Source organism: Oncorhynchus mykiss, chromosome 4 (genome assembly GCF_057628025.1).
Source record: "Oncorhynchus mykiss isolate SJ-2025 chromosome 4, ASM5762802v1, whole genome shotgun sequence".
Lineage (NCBI taxonomy): Eukaryota > Metazoa > Chordata > Actinopteri > Salmoniformes > Salmonidae > Oncorhynchus > Oncorhynchus mykiss.
The window spans coordinates 17,047,980-17,059,225 of record NC_143025.1 but is presented as its reverse complement, the minus strand read 5'-3'; the positions used below and the strand labels follow the sequence as shown (position 1 = coordinate 17,059,225).

The following is an 11,246-nucleotide window of genomic DNA, read 5'->3' as shown; positions in this document are numbered from 1 at the left end:
TGTTTATTGTGAGGTGTCTTTACCTGCACAATTATTTTTCCTCTGTGTTAATTGCATTTATTTCAGAATATTTAGGAAAGTTAGCTGGCTAACTCATTGATTCTGCTTTGTAGTATACCCCTCAGGCCGACTGTCCAAGTCCGACAGTAAACTAACTTAATAATGAAATACAAATGTCTAACACCTACAAATTCAGAGAGAGAGAGATTCTACAGCAGCAAAGTGCAGTGATAAAATGGGAAAAGTTATACTGTCACAAAATATGGAGAAATAAGCGTTCAGTATATTACATTGTTTGTACATTTTACTAATTTAGTAGACACTCTTATCCAGAGCTATCAGCAAAGTGAGTGTTTTGTAGGAAAAGACAAGTGCAAAGGGGTGGGGGAACTGAGAAGTCTTTTTTAAGAAGAGGTAGGGTTTCAGATGTTTTCGGAAGATGGACCATGGTCAGCGGGTCGGACACCAGGAGCTCGGCACAGGAATATGTGCAAATAGCTTATTGCACAAAGAAGAAAGGAAGAATATAAATAGAAAGCCCTGAATGTGTTTTCATTAAAGGACTCACCCTGAAAGTAGTCTATGGAGCAGGAGAAACTGTAATCACTTATTCAGTTTTCTTTAAACAGCCATTGAACTACAGCTGACTTTAGCCACCGCTAGCTAAACATCTATGGAAGAGATGGGGCCATGTGAGCATGTTGTTTTTTTTAAATGGTAAAAATCACCTTCAAGTAACATGCTCACATGCCCCCATCACTTTCATTGATTGAGTTTGTTTTCAAAGAACAACAGAGCTAGATTGTTGACATGCAGTCAGCATGCAAGATTGGATGGATGTTTGGATATGGCCTGTAGTGGAGAAGGGTCTCTCAACACTACAAGTCATAGAAGGGGTGATGATGGCCCTTAGTAGTCTATTGATGTTATGGAAAATGTCAAGGTTGTAGCTATCCAAAACTTCAATATGGGATGGGAACCGTCGACACGGTTGGCTAGCTATGTTCCAGAGTGAACAACAGTAGAAGATGGGAAAGAGGAGACCCCTTTCGGACAATCTGAGCCATACAAGCTTGCCGCTGAAAGGCCAACAACCTTCCTAAGGAGGGCTGGTTCCGAAAGAGATAAACGGCGAACAAAGGCACTCACACGTAAATACATTCTTGATTTCTTATTCCAAACAGTAATCATATAGTAAAACTATATGATTACTGTGAGAATAGTTTTGAAAATGTATCGGCGATAAGTGTCTTTTTCTCTTTTACCCTCTCGATGTCGTTGTGTAAAAGCCATATTGTCTCAGTCTGCTAGGGACCTTTGTCTCATGTAGTAAGTAGGTATGTTTATTCTGTGTTATTTAGTTAGCAAGTAAATAAATAATTAAACAAATTTGTGTAGTACTGAATCATGAGGAAGGCCAGGGTTTTTTCAGATTCAAGAAGGTTACCACTGTTCAAAATGACAAGAGGTAATGATTAATAAGGTGACTGTTTATTGATGTAATAGATATACCTTAGAGTTTAATTTGGGGGATGGCAACTCTTTAAAACTTCTTGTGGCTGGGGGCAGTATTGAGTAGCTTGGATGAATAAGGTGCCCAGAGTAAACTGCCTGCTACTCAGTCCCAGAAGTTAAGATATACATATTATTTATATATTTGGATAGAAAACACTCTGAAGTTTCTAAAACTGTTTGAATCATGTCTGTGAGTATAACAGAACTCAAATGGCAGGCAAAAACCTGAGAAAAAATCCAACCAGGAAGTGGGAAATCTGAGGTTTGTAGTTTTTCAACTCTTGGCCTATCAAATACACAGTGGGATATTGGTCATATTGTACTTCCTATGGCTTCCACTAGATGTTAACAGTCTTTGGAGCCTTGTTTGATGCTTCTACTGTGAAGTGGAGGCGATTGAGAGGGGAATGGGTCAGGGCTTTGGCAGAGTGCCATGAGTTGACCACGCTCGTTCACGTGAGAGTGAGCTCTGTTCCATTGCATTTCTACAGACAAAGGAATTCTCCGGTTGGAACATTATTGAAGATTTATGTTAAAAACATCCTAAAGATGGATTCTATACATCGTTTGACATGTTTCTACGGACTGTAACGGAACTTTTTGACTTTTTGTCTGCTCCTAATGAACGCGCGTCCTGAATTTTGATTTGTGAACTGAACGCGCTAACAAAAGGAGGTATTTGGACATAAATGATGGACATTATCGAACAAAACAAACATTTATTGTGGAACTGGGATTCCTGGGAGTGCATTCTGATGAAGATCATCACAGGTAAGCGAATATTTATAATGTCTGACTTTTACTGACACCACAACGTGGCGGGTATCTGTTTGGGTTGTTTTGGTCTCTGAGAGCCGTACTCAAATTATAGCATGGTGTGCTTCTTCCGTAAAGTTCTTTTGAAATCTGACACAGCGGTTGCATTAAGGAGAAGTGTATCTATAACTCCATGCATAATAGTTGTATCTTTTATCAATGTTTATTAAGAGTATTTCTGTAAAATCACCGGATGTTTTGGAACTACTGAACGTAACGCGCCAATGTAAACAGATTTTTTTATATAAATATTAACTTTATCAAACAAAACATACATGTATTGTGTAACATGAAGTCCTATGAGTGTCATCTCATAAGATCATCAAAGGTTAGTGATTCATTTCATCTATATTTCTGCTTTTTGTGACTCCTCTCTTTAGCTGGAAAAATGGCTGTGTTTTTCTGTGACTTGGCTCTGACCTAACATAATCGTTTGTTTTGCTTTCGCTGTAAAGCCTTTTTGAAATTGGACACGGTGGTGGGATTAACAAGAAGTGTATTTTTAAAATGGTGTAAAATACTTCTGTTTGAGGAATTTTAATTATGGGAATTCTGTAGTTTTGAATTTGGCGCCCTGCACTTTCACTGGCTGTTGTCATATCGATCCCGTTAGTGGGATCTCAGCCCAAAGAGGTTAACCAATTAGATCTCAGGAACCTCCTCCATTTTTCAAAATAAACAAATTAAAGTTATTATTTTAAATGTTTTAACTATATTTAAAGCCATCCTGATTGGGTGGGCCAGTATTCAATCTGGCAGGGTCTGGTCCCAGCCAGGCCCTGCCATGGCTTCACCTCTGATTGGAGCAATGTCAAAGGTAGTTATTTTTTTGACAAAGTTTAGGATTACAGTTCATTTATATTTGAAGTTAATTATTGCAGGTGTACCAGACAGGAGGTAGGTCTACATGTCATTGGGTTTTCTGTTTCAGCTTTTTTATTTTCCTCCAGACCACCAGCAGCTCACTCTCTCTTTCTCTGAAGAGGAGGTTCCCCCTGAGCAGCAGAACCCAGAACCCATACAATTTAAAGATGAACAGGAGGAACTCAGGACCAGTCAGGAGGAAGAGCAGCTTCAAGGGATTGAGGCGTATACCATAGAGATCACATTTATTCCTGTCTGTGAAAAGTGACTGTGATGAGGACCCAACTCATCCCTCACATCTCTATCAAGCCCAAAAGGAAGGAAAAGGAGAGAGAGAAACACTCTACCCAGTACTAAAACTGAACAGATCACAACAGAACCTGATGGAGAGGACTATAGGGAATCAGAACCAACCAGTATCTCTCAGCCCCTCCCTGCAGTAAATCCAGACTGTTCGTCAGCTCAGAGTGAAAACAGTCAAAGTGTCAATGGTATGGAGACAGGAGGACCCCAATCAGGATTTAAGTCAGTCAAATCAAAGATGATAAAAGGACAAAGGTCCCATATCAATAGTAAGGGTAAGAAATCTACAGTTGACCCTCCTGAAGTCACCCCGTCAAAGTAATGCTATTACCTGTTTTTGTAAGATGTGTTGTAAGTCTTTTCATCACCTGGGTTCATTAATTTAACACGTGTGAACTCATAGAAAGGATAAAGAAAGTATTTGTGGTGTGTGTGAAATGTTTTCAATCCACAGAAAGGAGGAAATATCTGAGACTCACATTGCAGCTAGTCTTTGTTGTGATGTTTGTAGTAAAGGGTTCAGCAAGAACAGTAAGCTGATAGCGCACATGAGAAGCCACACTGGGGAGACTCCATTTCATTGTTGTCATTGTGGCAAAGGATTCGAACAGAATAGAAATCTAAAAACACACATTAGGACCCACACAGGGGAGAAACCTCATAGCTGTCCTGACTGTGGTAAAGGGTTCAGCGTTGCCACTAATCTGTCAGTGCACATGAAGACTCACACAGGAAAGAAAAGACAAAAGGATTCAGCACTGGCACCAATCTGAATGTGCACATGAGAACTCAGGGGAGAGACCATACTGATGTCCTCATGGTAGAAATGTATTTCCCAATCAGGTACATTAAATAACAATCAAAGACACACCAAGGCATCACTGTATAGGTGCAATGATTGCAGGAGTTCTCAAAATGATAGAGCTCCAACAAAGTTACATGAATAACCGTCACAAGGGAGAAAATATGACAATGTGCTGTTTGGGAAAAGGTCTAGAGACAGAATATTGAGACTCACATTCTAACCTACACCTGTGAGAGGAGATGCCCATTAGGACACTATTTTATTTATTTTTTATTTTACCCTGTAAGTTGACTGAGAACACATTCTCATTTACAGCAACAGCGTGGGGAATAGTTACAGGGGAGAGGAAGGGGGATGAATGAGCCAATTGGAAGCTGGGGATGATTAGGTGGCCTTGGTGGTATGAGGGCCAGGCTTGGGTGAAAATAATATGACTGAATTATTGCTTAAACATAATAACTCCCCATCACTGTTTTACAGAGAGCCGTTTGTGGATTTCTGAGCATTAGTTATAGGATGACACAAATACATTTTAAACTATGTCCTCCCTTTCTACATGAAACATGTTTTTGTTTTTAGAGTGAAAGTGTTTTGTTAAAGTATTGAATTCTGCTATATTATCTGTTTTATAGTTAACAGTTTTCACAATATCAATTACTTTGCACTTATGTTTCTTCAAGTGTCCACAGGAGTTGAAAGATTCCTACCATTTTTGTTATTACCTCTGAGCTTGATGCCAATATCCACTCTGAGGGAAAATACATTTTTATTTTGTTTCCATGTTTTGACAAGCATTAGGAAAATTGTTGTGCTATGCTCAAGTGGACCCATTCATATACAGTGGAGCAAAAACATATTTTGTCAGCCACCAATTGTGCAAGTTCTCCAACTTAAAAAGGTAGGTACACTGCAACTATGACAGACAAAATGAGAAAACAAAATCCAGAAAATCACATTGTAGGGATTTTAATTTATTTATTTGCAAATTATGGTGGAAAATAAGTATTTGGTCACCAACAAACAAGCAAGATTTCTGTCTCTCACAGACCTGTAACTTCTTCTTTAAGAGGCTCCTCTGTCCTCCACTCGTTACCTGTATTAATGGCACCTGTTTGAACTTGTTATCAGTATAAAAGACACCTGTCCACAACCTCAAACAGTCACACTCCAAACTCCACTATGGCCAAGACCAAAGAGCTGTCAAAGGACACCAGAAACAAAATTGTAGACCTGCACCAGGCTGGGAAGACTGAATCTGCAATAGGTAAGCAGCTTGGTTTGAAGAAATCAACTATGGGAGCAATTATTAGGAAATGGAAGACACACAAGACCACTGATAATCTCCCTCGGTCTGGGGCTCCACGCAAAATCTCACCCTGTGGGGTCAAAATGATCACAAGAACGGTGAGCAAAAATCCCAGAACCACACGGGGGGACCTAGTGAATGACCTGCAGAGACCTTGGACCAAAGTAACAAAGCCTACCATCAGTAACACACTACGCCGCCAGGGACTCAAATCCTGCAGTGCCAGACGTGTCCCCCTGCTTAAGCCAGTACATGTCCAGGCCCATCTGAAGTTTGCTAGAGAGCATTTGGATGATCCAGAAGAAGATTGGGAGAATGTCATATGGTCAGATGAAACCAAAATATAACTTTATGGTAAAAACTCAACTCGTCGTGTTTGGAGGACAAAGAATGCTGAGTTGCATCCAAAGAACACCCTACTTACTGTGAAGCATGTTGGTGGAAACATCATGCTTTGGGGCTGTTTTTCTGCAAAGGGACCAGGACGACTGATCCGTGTAAAGGAAAGAAGGGCATTGAAGATAAAACGTGGCTGGGTCTTTCAGCATGACAATGATCTCAAACACACCGCCCGGGCAACGAAGGAGTGGCTTCGTAAGAAGCATTTCAAGGTCCTGGAGTGGCCTAGCCAGTCTCCAGATCTCAACCCCATAGAAAATCTTTGGAGGGAGTTGAAAGTCTGTGTTGCCCAGCAACAGCCCCAAAACATCACTGCTCTAGAGGAGATCTTCATGGAGGAATGGGCCAAAATACCAGCAACAGTGTGTGAAAACCTTGTGAAGACTTACAGAAAACGTTTGACCTCTGTCAATGCCAACAAAGGGTATATAACAAAGTATTGAGATAAACTTTTGTTATTGACCAAATACTTTTTTCCCACCATAATTTGCAAATAAATTCATATAAAATCCCACAGTGTGATTTTCTGGATTTTTTTCCTCATTTTGTCTGTCATAGATGAAGTGTACCTATGATGATAATTACAGGCCTCTCTCATCTTTTTAAGTGGGAGAACTTGCACAATTGGTGGCTGACTAAATACTTTTTTGCCCCACTGTAAATGAACCTTCTCAAACATGCTTTTTTTCATCTCAAAATATATTTATGCATATTTTATCAACCTTTGTTTTACAGAATAAATGTTAACATGTTTATTGTGAAGTGTCTTTACCTGCACACTTCTCTTTCCTCTGTGTTCATGAAATGTTTGACAGTTATCTAGTCACCAATCCATGCAATGTTTTATGCTCGATAAAGGCCTATCAAGTTGCATTTAGCAAAGGCTCGTAGGCCATATGATTGACTGTAATTGTATTTTATTTGCCCTGAATATACTATTGTTTACTGCATATGTTTCTTAAAATCTCTCAAGGATCGGACCCTTTTTTACATTTTCGCCTAAAATGACATACCCAAATCTAACTGCCTGTAGCTTAGGCGCTGAAGCAAGGATATGCATATTCTTGATACCATTTGAAAGGATACACTTGGAAGTGTGGAAATGTGAAATTAATGTATGAGAATATAACACATTAGATCTGGTAAAAGATACTACAAAAAAAACATGCATTTTTTCCCCATCTTTGAAATGCAAGAGAGGCCACAATTTATTATTCCAGTTTAGGCGCAATGTTGATTTTGGCCACTAGATGGGAGCAGTATATTTGAAACGTTTTAGACTGATCCAATGAACCATTGCATTTCTGTTCAGGATGTATCAAGTCTGCCAAATGTTCCTAATTGGTTTATTAATACATTTTCAAGTTCATAACTGTGCACTCTCAAAAAATAGCATTATATTATTTCACTGTAATAGCTACTGTAAATTGGACAATACCGTTAGATTTACAAGAATTTAAGCTTTTTGCCCACATATGTCTATGTCCTGGGAAATGTACTTGTTAATTACAACCTCATGCTAATTGCATTAGCGCACGTTAGCTCAACCGTCCCACGGGGGTACACCGATCCCGTAGAGGACTCAAGGTTGGTGGGTTTTGCCAGTATGCTATTTGAACTAATGCCCTCTCTTCTAAGCCGAACTGACCTTGTCGCACTCCACTCCAGCAGGTGGCGATAAAGCAAAATAGGTGTATTCGTGCACAACCGAGAGAGCCACATTTTTTAGGGACAGCCTAAAACCACACAATTTTGATACACTCCGACTTGGAATTTGAACCTGATTGTGGCCTTCAGTGAGTTTATTGATGTTTGACAATATTTAATGTGTAAGTTAAGTTTTAAGTTAGTTTCATGTATTTGGAAAGGCTTTGCTGGCTTTGAGGTCCATGTGGTTTATTGGAAGAGAAATCACTTACCATGATTGTTTTTTGTAAATGTATTTGTATTTGGGCAATTCCACAGTAATGGAATTATGCCGAGACTCTAAAGTTACATTTTTCACTTTGAAATGTATGCCAAACAAAAAACACTGATTTCAAAGTTTAACAAACCATACAACTCTATGCACAATGACTACTTTGAAATATTTACACAGCAGAAAAAAATACATTTAGTGTGCAAATGCAAAGTTTGTTAACAGAATTAAATTGAAATATCCCTCAGTTTTTTCACAGTTCTTCCTGTAAATGTGTTTCTGTAAAATGTATTGGACAGACACTTCTGTCCCCTTAGAGGAGTTAAGATTAATTAACTAAATATGTTGCTTTGGATAAGATCGTCTGCTAAATGACTAAAATGGAAATGTACGTTTTTTGGAAAACGTGGTTGCATTAAAAAACAAAGGGATTTTTACCGCAATTCTGTTGCCAAACTTTGCATCTGCGAAGTTCTTCCAGTACGTGTTTTTGTGAAATTTGCTGTGTAAAGATGACTACTTTGAACAATTTACGTTTAACCCATTTTCTCTTGAGATTAAAGTCTTTAATCAAATAAAATGTGTCACTTGCTTTGTAAACAACAGGTGTAGACTAACAGTGAATACAATGCCTTTAGAAAGTATTCACACTCATTTACTTGCACATTCTGTTGTGTTACATACAGCCTGAATTTAAAATGGATTTAATTGAGATTGTTTGTCACTGTTCTACACACAATACCCATAATGTCAAAATGGAATGATGTTTTTGCTAATTAATAAAAAATGAAAGCTGAAATGTCTTGGGTCAATAATTATTCAACCACCTTGTTATGACAAGTCTAAATAAGTTTAGGAGTAAAAATGTGCTTAACAAGCCACATAATAAGTTGCATGGACTCACTCTGTGTGAAATAATAGTTTAACATGATTTTTTAAATGACCTCATCTCTGTTCCCCACACATACAATTATCTGTAAGGTCCCTCAGTCGAGCAGTGAATTTCAAAGACAGATTCAACCACAAAGAACAGAGGATTTACAATGCCTCGCAAAGAAGGGCACCTATTGGTAGATAGGTAAAAATAAAACATTTACATCCCTTTGAGCATTATGGTTATTAATTACACTTTGAATGGGGTATGAATACACCCAGCCACTACAAAGATACAGGCATCCTACCTAACTCAGTTGCTGAAGACGAAGGAAACCACTCAGGGAGTTCACCAGGAGGCCAATGATGACTTTAAAACAGTTATAGAGTTTAATGACTGTGATAGGAGAAAACTGAGGATGGATCAACAACATTGTAGTTACTCTACAATACTATCCTAAATAACAGATTGAAAAGAAGGAAGCCCTTACAGAAAATTCAGCTTTCTCGAGAACGGGCCCAAATCCCCGTCATTTGCGTGAAGGAAATACGGAGAAAAAGGGGGCGAATGTCAGGCTGCCTTCTGAGAATTCGTAGGCGAGTGAGTAAACTACCACTACCATCCGTTCTATTGGCCAACGTGCAATCATTGGAAAATAAAATGGTAATCTACGATTAAGACTATCCTACCAACGGGACATTAAAAACTGTAATATAAAACTGCTCAAAAAAATAAAGGGAACACTTAAACAACACAATGTAACTCCAAGTCAATCACACTTCTGTGAAATCAAACTGTCCACTTAGGAAGCAACACTGATTGACAATAAATTTCACATGCTTTTGTGCAAATGGAATAGACAAAAGGTGGAAATAATAGGCAATTAGCGGTTCTGCAGACCACTTCTCAGTTCCTTCTCAGTTCCACTTCTCAGTTCCTATGCTTCCTGGCTGATGTTTTGATCACTTTTGAATGCTGGCGGTGCTTTCACTCTAGTGGTAGCATGAGACGGAGTCTACAACTCACACAAGTGGCTCAGGTAGTGCAGCTCATCCAGGATGGGACATCAATGCGAGCTGTGGCAAGAAGATTTGCTGTGTCTGTCAGCGTAGTGTCCAGAGCATGGAGGCGTCTCCTGGAGGCGCTACCAGGAGACAGGCCAGTACATCAGGAGACGTGGAGGAGGCCGTAGGAGGGCAACAACCCAGCAGCAGGACCGCTACCTCCGCCTTTGTGCAAGGAGGAGCACTGCCAGAGCCCTGCAAAATGACCTCCAGCAAGCCACAAATGTGCATGTGTCTGCTCAAACGGTCAGAAACAGACTCCATGAGGGTGGTATGAGGTCCCGACGTCCACAGGTGGGGGTTGTGCTTACAGCTCAACACCGTGCAGGACGTTTGGCATTTGCCAGAGAACACCAAGATTGGCAAATTTGCCACTGTGCTCTTCACAGATGAAAGCAGATTCACACTGAGCACGTGACAGAGTCTGGAGACGCCGTGGAGAACGTTCTGCTGCCTGCAAAATCCTCCAGCATGACAGGTTTGGCGGTGGGTCAGTCATGGTGTGGGGTGGCATTTCTTTGGGGGGCCGCACAGCCCTCCATGTGCTCGCCAGAGGTAGCCTGACTGCCATTAGGTACCGAGATGAGATCCTCAGACCCCTTGTGAGACCATATGCTGGTGCGGTTGGCCCTGTGTTCCTTCTAATGCAAGACAATGCTAGACCTCATGTGGCTGGAGTGTGTCAGCAGTTCCTGCAAGAGGAAGGCATTGATGCTATGGACTGGCCCGCCCGTTCCCCAGACCTGAATCCAATTGAGCACATCTGGGACATCATGTCTCGCTCCATCCGCCAACTGTCCAGGAGTTGGCGGATGCTTTAGTCCAGGTCTGGGAGATCCCTCAGGAGACCGCCACCTCATCAGGAGCATGCCCAGGCGTTGTAGGGAGGTCAAACAGGAACGTGGAGGCCACACACACTACTGAGCCTCATGTTGACTTGTTTTAAGGACATTACATCAAAGTTGGATCAGCCTGTAGTGTGGTTTTCCACTTTAATTTTGAGTGTGACTCTAAATCCAGACCTCCATGGGTTGATAAATTTGATTTCCATTGATAATTTTTGTGATTTTGTTGTCAGCACATTCAACTATGTAAAGAAAAAAGTATTTAATAATAATATTTCATTCATTCAGATCTAGGATGTGTTATTTTAGTGTTCCCTTTATTTTTTGAGCAGTGTATTATGTTTCACCGAGTTGTGACTGAACAACGACACATAATATAGAGCTGGCTGGGTTTTCTCTGCATCGCCAGGACAGAGAAACTACGTGTGTCACGAGAATTATGTTCTCAATATTCAAAACCCAATTCAATTAAACTACTCAGTCTGCAACCCAGAATTTGTAAGATACTGGTTGAATGAAACAGACGGGAGGCCCAGC

The 11,246-nt window shown here is 40.2% G+C and overlaps 1 pseudogene across 1 annotated transcript; it reads left to right on the top strand.

Annotated features, from left to right (window-relative positions):
- The first annotated feature begins 2,262 nt into the window (after positions 1-2,262).
- On the top strand, positions 2,263-4,379 carry LOC110522745 (uncharacterized; annotated as a pseudogene). The gene has a single exon (XR_016495141.1). The product of XR_016495141.1 is annotated as an uncharacterized LOC110522745 (transcript).
- Positions 4,380-11,246: the final 6,867 nt, after the last annotated feature.